The sequence below is a fragment of the Asterias amurensis genome, chromosome 22 (genome assembly GCF_032118995.1).
Source record: "Asterias amurensis chromosome 22, ASM3211899v1".
Lineage (NCBI taxonomy): Eukaryota > Metazoa > Echinodermata > Asteroidea > Forcipulatida > Asteriidae > Asterias > Asterias amurensis.
Window position 1 is genome coordinate 13,171,206 of NC_092669.1, and position 14,345 is coordinate 13,185,550.

General features: G+C 33.1%; 1 protein-coding gene and 1 long non-coding RNA gene across 2 annotated transcripts in view; one reads left to right on the forward strand and one right to left on the reverse strand.

Annotated features, from left to right (window-relative positions):
- Positions 1–7,723: 7,723 nt before the first annotated feature.
- Positions 7,724–10,018, reverse strand: LOC139953852 (uncharacterized). The gene is made up of 3 exons (XR_011788017.1): positions 9,940–10,018; positions 8,999–9,134; positions 7,724–8,766 (listed from the first exon to the last, which is right to left on the reverse strand). It is a non-coding gene; the product is annotated as an uncharacterized lncRNA (long non-coding RNA).
- A 2,068-nt stretch (positions 10,019–12,086) lies between these two features.
- Positions 12,087–14,345, forward strand: part of LOC139953549 (homeodomain-interacting protein kinase 1-like) — a 30,107-nt gene continuing 27,848 nt past the window's right edge. Inside the window, exon 1 of the mRNA XM_071952986.1 lies at positions 12,087–12,430. The gene's annotated coding sequence lies outside the window, so the exon portion shown is untranslated. The remainder of the gene's footprint in view (positions 12,431–14,345) is intronic.

Consider the following 14,345-nt stretch of genomic DNA (forward strand, 5'->3'; position numbering starts at 1 on the left):
CCGCCCTCTATTGCCGAAGATTACCAAAACATTATTCTTCGTAGTCTGGTTCCCTGACCAAAGATTCTTTAACGTCTCTTGTTACTAGTCGGACATTTTGGGGTCTGGGAACCAGACTACATTCTTCCGTCGTCGACTGTATAGCGACCAAGCTGAAGCTAGCCGCGAATTCTCAGCCGCGAATTCCCAGCCGCGAATACCAGCCGCGAATTCTCAATTTACGGCCGAAAAGTCCAGCCGCTAATTCGAGCCTCCACGCCAGCCGCGAATTTCATTACCAAAGTAGTTTCACGAAGCGACAGGATTTCCTAAGTTGTTCATCCACATAAGCCACTATTTCTTAAATTTTGTAAAATCATGGCAATTTTGAACGTTGGTTTTGTAAAATTTTGGTCATAATAACAAAATGTAGGCCAAATTAGGTTAAGCTAATTGAATTTTTAATGCTTTAGTCGATCCATCAAACTATATTGGTTACATATCGACTTTCTGAATATCAGTTGTTTTGAAAATAAAATAAAATAATAAACATTGCATTGAACAAAATCTACCTAATATGATCCACAGATAATAAATTTAGTGTTAAATCTTTTAGACACTAAATTAATATTCCATTGCAGCTTTACTAGGCCATCTAATTAGTTCCTAATTACATTTATTTTGTGTTTTTTGTTAATAGCAAAAGTAGTCACTTTAAAACGCAATTTACCTCGCATAATTAACAAAAAATTAAATTTTAGTGTTTAATCATTAAGACCATTTCATAACACACCGAAATATTCCGTTGCAGCTAATTACACCATCTAATTAATCATAATGACACCCATTTAAAGGGTATGGGTTTTGTCTCTTTTGAATAGGACTATCACAAAAAAACAACAACATAAGTAGTCACTTTGAAACAAATTATACCTCACATAGTTAACGAAATTGTTAATTTTGTTTTGCTTAATCATTAAGACCCTTTCATAACACATCGAAATATTTCGTTGCAGCTAATTACACCAACTAATTGGTGCCTAATTAAACCACTTTATATGCTGTGGGTTTTGTCTCATTTGCTTTTTATCAACGAAATAACGTAAGTAGTTACTTTACAACAAAATGTACCTCACATAATTAACAAATAGTTACTTTTTAGTGTTTAATCATTAAGACCATTACATAACACATCGAAATAGTCCGTTGCAGCTAATTACACCATCTAATTGGTGCCTAATTAAACCACTTTATATGTTGTGGGTTTTGTCTCATTTGAAGGGAATTTTTAGACTAAAAAATAACGTAAGTAGTCACTTTAAAACAAAATGTACCTCTCATTAATAACAAATAGTTTATTTTTAGTGTTTAATTATTAAGAACATTTTATAACACGTCGAAATATTCCGTTGCAGCTAATTACACCATCTAATTGGTGCCTAAATAAACCAATTTATATGTTGTGGGTTTCGTCCCATTTGAAGGAAATTTTTAAACTAAAAAATAATAAGTAGTCACTTTAAAACAAATTGTACCTCACATAATTGACAAATTGTTACTTTTTAGTGTTTAATTATTAAGACCATTTCATAACACATCGAAATACTCCGTTGCAGCTAATTACACCATCTAATTGGTGCCTAATTAAACCAATTTATATGTTGAGGGTTTTGTCCCATTTGAAGGGAATTTTTAGACTAAAAAATAATAAGTAGTCACTTTAAAACAAAATGTACCTCACATAATTAACAAATGGTTACTTTTTAGTGTTTAATCATCAAGACCATTTCATAACACATTAAAATATTCCGTTGCAGCTTATTACACTATCTAATTGGTGCATAATTAAACCTCTTTATATGTTGTGGGTTTTGTCTCATTTGAAGGGAATTTTTATCAAAGAAATAACGTAAGTAGTCACTTTAAAACAAAATGTACCTCACATAATTAACAAATGGTTACTTTTTAGTGTTTAATCATCAAGACCATTTCATAACACATTAAAATATTCCGTTGCAGCTTATTACACCATCTAATTGGTGCATAATTAAACCTCTTTATATGTTGTGGGTTTTGTCTCATTTGAAGGGAATTTTTATCAAAGAAATAACGTAAGTAGTCACTTTAAAACAAAATGTACCTCACATAATTAACAAATAGTTTATTTTTAGTGTTTAATCTTTAAGACCATTTTATAACACATCGAAATATTCCGTTGCAGCTAATTACACCATCTAATTGGTGCCTAATTAAACCAATTTATATGTTGAGGGTTTTGTCCCATTTGAAGGGAATTTTTAGACTAAAAAATAATAAGTAGTCACTTTAAAACAAAATGTACCTCACATAATTAACAAATGGTTACTTTTTAGTGTTTAATCATCAAGACCATTTCATAACACATTAAAATATTCCGTTGCAGCTTATTACACCATCTAATTGGTGCATAATTAAACCTCTTTATATGTTGTGGGTTTTGTCTCATTTGAAAGGAATTTTTATCAAAGAAATAACGTAAGTAGTCACTTTAAAACAAAATGTACCTCACATAATTAACAAATAGTTTATTTTTAGTGTTTAATCTTTAAGACCATTTTATAACACATCGAAATATTCCGTTGCAGCTAATTACACCATCTAATTGGTGCCTAATTAAACCAATTTATATGTTGTGGGTTTTGTCCCATTTGAAGGGAATTTTTAGACTAAAAAATAATAAGTAGTCACTTTAAAACAAATTGTACCTCACATAATTGACAAATTGTTACTTTTTAGTGTTAAATTATTAAGAACAGTGTTTAATTATTAAGACCATTTCATAACACATCTAATTAGTTCTTAAATAAACCAATTTATATGTTGTGGGTTTTGTCTCATTTGAAGGGAATTTTTAGACTAAAAAATAACGTAACTAGTCACTTTAAAACAAAATGTACCTCACATAATTAACAAATTGTTACTTTTTAGTGTTTAGTTATTAAGACCATGTTATAACACATCGAAATATTCCGTTGCAGCTAATTACACCATCTAATTGGTGCCTAATTAAACCACTTTATATGTTGTGGGTTTTGTCTCATTTGAAGGGAATTTTTAGACTAAAAAATAATAAGTAGTCACTTTAAAACAAATTGTACCTCACAAATTGACAAATTGTTACTTTTTAGTGTTTAATTATAAAGACCATTTTATAACACATCGAAATATTCCGTTGCAGCTAATTACACCATCTAATTGGTGCCTAATTAAACCAATTTATATGTTGTGGGTTTTGTCCCATTTGAAAGGAATTTTTATCAAAGAAATAACGTAAGTAGTCACTTTAAAACAAAATGTACCTCACATAGTACACTTCAAATTAGACAAAACCCACAACATATAAAGTGGTTTATTTAAGAACTTATTCGTTGGTCTAATTAGCTGCAACGGAATATTTCAATGTGTTATGAAATGGTCTTAATGATTAAACACTCAAAATTAATTATTTGTTAATTATGTAAGGTACATTTTGTTTTAAAGTGACTACTTACGTTATTTCTTTGATAAAAATTCACTTCAAATTAGACAAAACCCACAACATATAAAGTGGTTTATTTAAGAACTTATTCGTTGGTCTAATTAGCTGCAACGGAATATTTCAATGTGTTATGAAATGTTCTTAATGATTAAACACTAAAAAGTAACTATTTGTTAATTATGTGAGGTACATTTTGTTTTAAAGTGACTACTTACGTTATTTCTTTGATTAAAAATTCCCTTCAAATGAGACAAAACCCACAACTTATAAAGTGTTTTATTTAAGAACTAATTACATGGTCTAATTAGCTGCAACGGAATATTTCAATGTGTTATGAAATGGTCTTAATGATTAAACACTCAAAATTAATTATTTGTTAATTATGTAAGGTACATTTTGTTTTAAAGTGACTACTTACGTTATTTCTTTGATAAAAATTCACTTCAAATTAGACAAAACCCACAACATATAAAGTGGTTTATTTAAGAACTTATTCGTTGGTCTAATTAGCTGCAACGGAATATTTCAATGTGTTATGAAATGGTCTTAATGATTAAACACTAAAAAGTAACTATTTGTTAATTATGTGAGGTACATTTTGTTTTAAAGTGACTACTTACGTTATTTCTTTGATTAAAAATTCCCTTCAAATGAGACAAAACCCACAACTTATAAAGTGTTTTATTTAAGAACTAATTACATGGTCTAATTAGCTGCAACGGAATATTTCAATGTGTTATGAAATGGTCTTAATGATTAAACACTCAAAATTAATTATTTGTTAATTATGTAAGGTACATTTTGTTTTAAAGTGACTACTTACGTTATTTCTTTGATAAAAATTCACTTCAAATTAGACAAAACCCACAACATATAAAGTGGTTTATTTAAGAACTTATTCGTTGGTCTAATTAGCTGCAACGGAATATTTCAATGTGTTATGAAATGGTCTTAATGATTAAACACTCAAAATTAATTATTTGTTAATTATGTAAGGTACATTTTGTTTTAAAGTGACTACTTACGTTATTTCTTTGATTAAAAATTCCCTTCAAATGAGACAAAACCCACAACTTATAAAGTGTTTTATTTAAGAACTAATTACATGGTCTAATTAGCTGCAACGGAATATTTCAATGTGTTATGAAATGGTCTTAATGATTAAACACTCAAAATTAATTATTTTTTAATTATGTAAGGTACATTTTGTTTTAAAGTGACTACTTACGTTATTTCTTTGATAAAAACTCACTTCAAATGAGACAAAACCCACAACATATAAAGTGTTTTATTTAAGAACTAATTAATTGGTGTAATTAGCTGCAACGGAATATTTCAATGTGTTATGAAATGGTCTTAATGATTAAACACTAAAAAGTAACCATTTGTTAATTATGTGAGGTACATTTTGTTTTAAAGTGACTAAGTACGTTATTTCTTTGATTAAAAATTCCCTTCAAATGAGACAAAACCCACAACTTATAAAGTGTTTTATTTAAGAACTAATTACATGGTCTAATTAGCTGCAACGGAATATTTCAATGTGTTATGAAATGGTCTTAATGATTAAACACTCAAAATTAATTATTTGTTAATTATGTAAGGTACATTTTGTTTTAAAGTGACTACTTACGTTATTTCTTTGATAAAAATTCACTTCAAATTAGACAAAACCCACAACATATAAAGTGGTTTATTTAAGAACTTATTCGTTGGTCTAATTAGCTGCAACGGAATATTTCAATGTGTTATGAAATGGTCTTAATGATTAAACACTAAAAAGTAACTATTTGTTAATTATGTGAGGTACATTTTGTTTTAAAGTGACTACTTACGTTATTTCTTTGATTAAAAATTCCCTTCAAATGAGACAAAACCCACAACTTATAAAGTGTTTTATTTAAGAACTAATTACATGGTCTAATTAGCTGCAACGGAATATTTCAATGTGTTATGAAATGGTCTTAATGATTAAACACTCAAAATTAATTATTTGTTAATTATGTAAGGTACATTTTGTTTTAAAGTGACTACTTACGTTATTTCTTTGATAAAAATTCACTTCAAATTAGACAAAACCCACAACATATAAAGTGGTTTATTTAAGAACTTATTCGTTGGTCTAATTAGCTGCAACGGAATATTTCAATGTGTTATGAAATGGTCTTAATGATTAAACACTCAAAATTAATTATTTGTTAATTATGTAAGGTACATTTTGTTTTAAAGTGACTACTTACGTTATTTCTTTGATTAAAAATTCCCTTCAAATGAGACAAAACCCACAACTTATAAAGTGTTTTATTTAAGAACTAATTACATGGTCTAATTAGCTGCAACGGAATATTTCAATGTGTTATGAAATGGTCTTAATGATTAAACACTCAAAATTAATTATTTTTTAATTATGTAAGGTACATTTTGTTTTAAAGTGACTACTTACGTTATTTCTTTGATAAAAACTCACTTCAAATGAGACAAAACCCACAACATATAAAGTGTTTTATTTAAGAACTAATTAATTGGTGTAATTAGCTGCAACGGAATATTTCAATGTGTTATGAAATGGTCTTAATGATTAAACACTAAAAAGTAACCATTTGTTAATTATGTGAGGTACATTTTGTTTTAAAGTGACTAAGTACGTTGATTTAGTTAGTAAAAATTCCCTTCAAAAGAGACAAACCCCAAACAATATATTAAATGGTAAAACTAGGAACAAATTTGTTGTTCTAATTAGCTCAACGGAATATTTAGATGTGTTATGAAATGGTCTTAATGATTAAATTATTTGTTAATTACGTACGGTATTTTGGTTTAACGATTTTCTTTTTCAAAACAAATGCAGAGAGAGTCGACTACGTTACTATTAAAGATTGATGGATCGAATAAAGCATTAAACAATCAATTATCTTACCCTAATTTGGCCTCCATTTTGTTATAATGAACGAAATTTTACAAAACCAATATTCAAAATTGCCATGAATTTACCAAACCATAAACTAAACAAACAGTGGCTAAAGTGTGGGTGAACAGCTTAGGAAATGTTGTCGCTTCGTGAAACGGGAAAAGCGCGGCTGCCGCGGCGACTCGAATTAGCGGCTGGACTTTTCGGCCGTAAATTGAGAATTCGCGGCTGGCATTCGCGGCTGGGAATTCGCGGCTGAGAATTCGCGGCTAGCTTCAGCTTGGTGTATAGCGCCCTCTAATTAGAGGGCGCTATATCGATTTCGCGACAAGAAACTGTATGTAATAGAGGGCGCTATATCGATTTCGCGATAAGACACTGAGCAAGCACAACCGTTTACTACCGTCAACCAATGCTGAATTCTTTGATATTAAGTTCTTTGATAATAAAAGCACAAGATCGATAAGAAGATGCCATTGATATATTCAGCAAGTGTTTCTGCTTACAGGTTTTATGTTGGTGGGTAAAGCGCCTCTACGCGTCCCTATACGATCTTTGTGGGTTTGATTTTCCTCCATGGTTAAACTATTCCTTACTATGGTTAAAGCCAAGCAACAGTTGACGGTTGTTTTAAACACGTGCCTTATCTGTCCTAGGAAAAATATGCACAGTCGACTCTCTGGCCCCAAAACCCGCAGATGACAATTTTGGCCCAATATACGGCTAGATATTCACCACTGAAGTGTTATAGCGCCCTCTGTTCATAAGAAACTGCCAAATAGTGCATCAACTACCGTCAAGCAAGGCTTGGTTGTTAAGAAAGCTTCAGCAGGTGGCAGTTGTTTGACGCACTTTCAGTCTGATATACTGCATACTTTCCTTCTGCATGATCTGAAATATTATTTGCTAACTTATTGCAGATGAGATAGTTACTACTTGTTTAAGTACCGTAATGCGGGCATTCCTGTCCCACAAAAGAAAAAAAAGAAAAAAATCATAAAAACCGTATACTGCTCTTTGTAAGCTTGAGCACCCCTAGTTCTTATCCCCCACCCCGGCCCACCCCCACAGGGCTTTATATTGTATTGGAGGATCCGTAAATTGGGTGCATCTTCATAAATAGTGCCCTCATTGTTTTCAAGCACCCTGTTTGAGTATAATAAGAGAATAAAGGACAGAGTGGCAAAAAAGTTGTTAAGACTTTAACAGGCTGTGTTTATTAAAACTGAGAGTTTGTTAGACACTTGTTTGTCAATGAATTGTACATTTTGGTCACCGAATTATGAATCTGAACAATAAATTTACATCTCATGCCCTGTACACTGCTTAATTATTATTATTTTTTTTAAACAAAAAGACAGTTGTTTTGGTTTTACATAAAAGAATCTTTATTTCTATCAGACACATGTTTTTAAGCTATAATACAACTTATGAAATGTTTAAGAATAATAATAATGTAGGAGCTAAACATTACAGTGATGATTTGAATACTCAATTAGAATCAATATAAATCAATTATAATCATTCAAATAAATTGTTTTCAAATGAATTTCGTTGTTTGAATAATAGTGTCATATATTATTTACATCTACTTTTTTAAACATAATTCCCATTTTTATTAAAATGTTTTTGTGAGGTATTCAATGAATTGTTTTAACATTAATTTTGTGTTTTACAATCAACCAATGCCACATTGTTTAGCATTCTTGCAGGGATTCCACCTTATATAACCATGTACTACCCTAACAAATTGTATCGTCCAAACTGTGTTTGAGATTATTGATATAAAAACTTGTGTACATAGAATTGCTTTAAAATATAACATTTTCTTCAAAACCATCACCTTTGTTTTTTATACATTGCTCTTCTACCTTGCATAATTAAAAACATCAAATAATAATTATATAAAGTTAATTTCTTTTGCAGCAAAGCTGATGGCGTTGCCTACATCTTTTGAATAACTTTTCAGAAATGTTCACTTTTATTTGCTTAGAATTCTGGAATATAGTTCTAGATTGTTTTATAAAAAATTATTTACTTCCACCTTGCGTAATTAAACATCACTTGACAATAATTTGATGGAGAGGGTGATTTTATTCACCCTGCATTGAGTTACTTTGCTATGTTTCTTTAGACAACATCAGTTGCTATGTCTGCTTCGTCGGTTGTGTAAGCTTGGTTGATGAAGTCTACGTTCTTCTCTTCATTGCTGTCTGAGCCATTAGTCTGTATTGAGTTACTTTGCTATGTTTCTTTAGACAACATCAGTTGCTATGTCTGCTTCGTCAGTTGTGAAAGCTTGGTTGATGAAGTCTTGGTTCTTCTCTTCACTGCCTCTGAGCCATCAGCAAAATTGACAAGCCTGTCCAGGAGAAAAACAAAAATTGTACATTGTATTAGTTTGATGCACTGTAGTGTTTAAGTGTAAATTTCTTTGGGTGCTTGTTTGATACTTTGTTTGTTTGTTTGTTTTTTGTTAGTTTGTTTGTTTGTTTGTTTGTTTGTTTCTTTGTTTACAAGGGAATATATTTGACAAGCTGTTAATAAGCAATTTAAAGATAAGTAGGACTGATTTATGTTGGAATGAGTTTTACCTGATCCAGTGTTGTCTGTAGATGGAATACTCCTAGATTCCTAGATTGTCTTTCTCTGCCTCTAAAGAACCAAAGACATCTCCAAGTTTCCTGGCGGTCAATGGCAGCTGTAACTCACCATATTGTGATGCTTCTCCTGCAAAACGGACAAATCGTGACATTTAAATAATTATCCTTATGTATTTTGATTTGGGGTTGACTAGAGAGGGATTTGAACCAACGACCTTCGGGCTAATTGTCTCCAAGCATGCCTAATAAGTGAACTCACTCACTGACTGAGTGTAGCTTGCAAGCCTAAGGAAACCTGTAAACAAGGGAAGGGTGCTTGCTATAGAACACAAGGCTAAGGGGAGGAGGGTCATTATCACAACTAAGTGTCACCTCAAAGCTCATCCCCACGGTCATTAATACCAAATGTCATTAACGTCATTATTGACCGATAATGTCAAAATTTTGCATAAAGGAATCTAGCGCCCCAGTTAGGGGTCTTATAACTTCATCATGATATACTTTGAACTTTGAAATGAAATGGTCGGATTCTCAATTTGCTTACATTTATTAACTATCGAAGCCATGTACAGTCATGCTATATTATTATTATTGTTTGTGCACGCTATTTTTGGTATATCATGATCCCGAGTTAGTCAGACCAACATGGCAGGTAGAAATAGAAACAGAATGTTCACAGCATTGAGGTAGAAATAGACCTCCATGATCACACCATCAAAGAAGATGCCTGTAGTCTGTGCTTTGGAGCACTTCTAAGTTCTATTCTTTGAAAAGTTTTTTTCCGCTCCAGAATGACTTCTTTTCGTAAAAAAAGTACTGCTGCAGCAGTAAATTATTACAGGTATTGACTAGGAAATCCATTGACTATGATATAATTGTTATTTTGAGACTCGAAAACCGAGCAATCACTGGAAAAAATGAAGTTTTCTTACCTTTCTCGAGCAGACGACTAGGATAAAAATTTCACCGTATAGTTAGTATTAATATGGGGGCGCTATCTCAACATCGCGATAAGAAACTACAGAACAACCGTTAACGACCGTCAACCACGTGCCTCATCCATGCTAGGAAAAAAATATTCAGCTGGCTAGCTGGCCCTGAAAATTACGGCCCAAATTACGGCTAGCTTCAACTCACAAGATTGGGGAACACAGCGCCCTCTCTCGATTGAAACAAATAATTACACGAAATATAAGACAGCGCCCTCTCGGTCGAAACAAATAGTGCCATAAATTGAAGACAGCGCCCTCCGCGTTGAACAAGTAATTGAGGGTTTGGGAGATAAGAAAAAGTTGTACGCCCGTAAAAGTATGCATTTTTAAGGTATTTTTTTATCTCTAACTTAGTTTAAAAACAACAAATATATTTCTAAAGCTTACGCCTCTTGTTTTGTTTAATTTTACCTGAAACAAATGACAAAAAGAGAGTGAAAGGAAGCTTTGTTTTCGCCCTTGTGTTGAAATTTCCATCATATACAATTTTATCAATTATATAATATGCATGGCTAGCTGTTTCTGCCATTTCTTTCTCTCCCTTTTATAAATATCTCTCGTTTTATTATTTTGAGCTGTCATTAAGGGGGCCTAATCGCAACCTTTGTAAGGATCCCATGGAATGGACCTACTGTTTAAAATTACGATTTAAAGACAACAAAACTCTTTTTGTTGGGAGGGGGCCCGGGGCGGTTGGGGGGGGGGGGGGGGCGTCTGATCGGCCACCCCCATCACCTTAGTTATGAGACTTATGATTTCGAAGCGGTTACATGAATGATGAATGAAACTCAACCAAGGCATCATCTTCAACAAAATAATGAAAAGCAGATTGTGATAATATAAAACCAATAAGCGAACATTAGTTTTTTGGGGATACAATTCCTAAGAATCCCCTGCCACACCGTCAATCCCGTCATCATCCCTGCCAAACCGGCGCTGTGCTCATTGTTAGAGAAAGGACCAACAAAACCTGTGTGGTTTCAGAATAAATAAAATCGACTGAATCGCATCAAAGAAACTTCCCCTGCCACTTTCTTTTTTTCAAGTTCAACTGCCTGGAATTTTAACTTGTTAAATGGGAACCGGTCGAACTCGCACTTCGCCTCACTTCCGAAGTACAATGTTATTAAACCACATGTAACAATCCTTTGTCACTCTCACCACATCACACGCGCCACCCTTTTATAAATGCCGATACAGCAAACTTGCCCACCTGTTTGCAAATCAGTTTACACATTCATGACGTAGCCATCATTTCTCAGTAGCCGTTTGTCTTTGTAGTTTCCGACAACACTAAATATTCAACAAAATCTCTTTGTGTTTTCCTGTTACTCATGAATAATTCATTTTACGCGAATTCGCTCCACGTGTATTTTTAGAGGCTGTTGCGGGGCAACCTTCATTGTTAAAGGAGGGGTGAATAATCAGAGGGGATTTATAATGCATACGCCGTATTTGCGGCAAACGAAATTTGAGTGCTTTTTACTGAGTTAAGAAGTTCAGTGTAATTTGGTGTTTTTAGCGGGTAAAATTTTAATTATCAGATTTAAAACATTTTTGTAAATAAAGCACCGTACAAATGACGCAATATTAAATTATTTTGCAAAAAAGTATTATCATAGGAAATAATCTAAATATTAATTTTATTACGTTCCTTTGATTGTCCATGTTTTTCTGCTGTTTTTTAAACTCTTTTCACCTGTTATTTAAATATGTGGTCCTTTTAATGGACACAAATTTAATAACCTAGTACTAATACAACCAGTGTTTGTAGCTTTTGTTGGCGTCCATGGGTGGCGCTAGGCCTCGGTCTTGTTTACGAGTTGTTGTACATTTATTGGTTATTGATTAAGGAACTGCAGAAAGGATTTTTTTATTTTAATTTTTGTCGAGACAGCAAATTAATCACATTAAACTTCTATTTTCTTCCCCCAAACACGGGGTAGTCTACCATCCCCGTCGTGATAAACAACGATGGCAGAAGTAGGTGAATGGTGTTTGGATATCCCTATAAATGCAAATGGATCATTCCATGACGTCATTGCGCAGCTGTGGCGATGTTGCATTTTTGTCTGCTGATTACGAGACATGATGAAAGAAGATCGTTAAAGAAAATGGCGCGACATGGGGAGAAAAAACAACACAAAATGCCCCGAAATACTCCACCTCCCCCGACAATCTACGCCTGGAGAACTATTTAGATATTGAACCACCAAGCCGGGGCAAATTTTCGGTGATTTGGTGAATTTTAAGAGAGAAACCGCCTTGATCATTTTGGAGGACATGATAAACGTGTGGTGAGGTTCATTGTCTGATTGTTGGCTGAGTGCTGTGTGTTGCTGAATTCCTGAACCCTCGTGACTGTGAATTGGAACTCTATCTCCACCAGGAAAATGCAACAAAAATGCTTTAAATCTGGGACAAATCAAAGGTATTGAAACACTTTATATATCTGGATGAATTAAACTACCTCAATTCTTATGAATCATTGATTAATTTGATAAATATTAACATGAAAACGCATTGTGAATTACTTGTTATTATTTTTATAAAAATGTAAAATTAAATAGATTATCATGTACACATCACTGTGTACGTTAACTACGTGTGTGCGTACATGTACATGTAATGTTTAGTATGCTGTTATGTTGTGACCAGACTTAACATACAATGGCAGAGCATAGATGGGCAAAGCAAGCTTTCTGGATTCCTTTATTTCTAAGGCCATCTCACTGCCAATTGGTAGCTACAGCTTACAACTTTTGCTAAAATGTTGTTGCTGAGGAAGGGTAGAATTTAGAAAAGAAAGGGTCGCACTGTAAAAATAAAAACCATCAAGCAAGATGTTACATTTACAACATCTGGTGGCACTCGCTGGCAATACAAATTCAATGAAAACAACTTTTTTGATACAAATTAGCCCTGTTAGTGGTGGGAATGTGTCTGTGTATTCGTTTCACTCTGCTTCTAGTCTAAAACAATCAAACGCAATTTTAGCAATGTTTGTTAATAATTTTACCTGATATAAGAAGCCGAAACTCGTGAGTGTTCATGATCAGGGATGATATGTTCTTCATGTCCATACACTTTTGATTGAAACTGTTGGGCAATCTTCAAGACGGGATCGCAAACTTAATAGTGCGGCAAATTTGCGCATGCGAATGAAGTTTGCGCGCTACATTTCGTCAAGCTTGACTCTACATGAACTACACTCTATAAAAATGACCCATAGGGTCACGCTTTCTTGCCCAGTCCCTGGACATTGCCTTATGGACTTTTGTTTCGGACCTAATTAAAAAAATAAAGGTCCCTTTTAAATTCTCAATGATTCTTTTCGAAAAAGTATGATGTAAAATATAAAGTTGCTAGAACGACTTTTGATTTGTGGTTTGACAATTAATGGGCATGCAGTAAAAGCTGGTCAGAAACAAAATGTTTATGACAAAAACAAATTGGCGCTAAGCTTGAAATTTGAGTGAAATATCTGGTGCACAGGCTTTAACCTGGGAGCACAAATTGAAATCAGGCTATCAAGTTACCATGATCAGTAGAAGCTGACGTTGGCGCGAGGATTGAAGTTTGCGTCCAACAGAACTACATTTTGGATGGGTCACAAAATGACAAATCATGGATGACATAAAAATGCTAACTATCCAAGTCACCTTCAATCTAATGGAAATTAGAGGATTATAGCCAGATCAATAGTTTTTTAAAGATTTACCCCTCAGATTTTCAAGGTATTTAAAACATGTTGTCGGAAGTGGTCATCAGTTGTTTACTTTTAGTATGGTTGCTATATAAGACATCATGAAGCAGGAATCATCTATAGCTGTTGCCATGGCCACCCTGCCAGTCAATTGTTAATAGTTTGCCTGCCAGTCATTTGGTAGGCGGAGGCCCAAACCAACTTGAGGTGCCATTGTATGGATTATATTGTTTTTGTCTAGAAACAAGATTGGTTGCTGTAGTGATGTTATTCATCTTGATGCAAAATAAGAAAATGAGAAAGGAATTTAAAAATAAGAAACAACACATCATTTCTTCTTTTAGAAGCTTACCATTCACCTTGCAAATGCATGATACTGTATAGTACATGTACATTTGCCATGTTAAATGTTAGAGAATCAATGACTTGGGGCCTTGATAAAAGGCCCTTTAATGTGGCATTATGAAATGTGATTCCCTTCATAGGTTTACTTGAGTAAGAAGTTGATGGTAATTTCAGATCTTAATTGCATCAGATGCTTTTGCACTTCATGAAACAATAACAGTCATACAGTCATTGTCACCAGAAGTCTAAAAAAAAACTAATTGCATCATTCATAAATGATTACTGTTGATTCTGT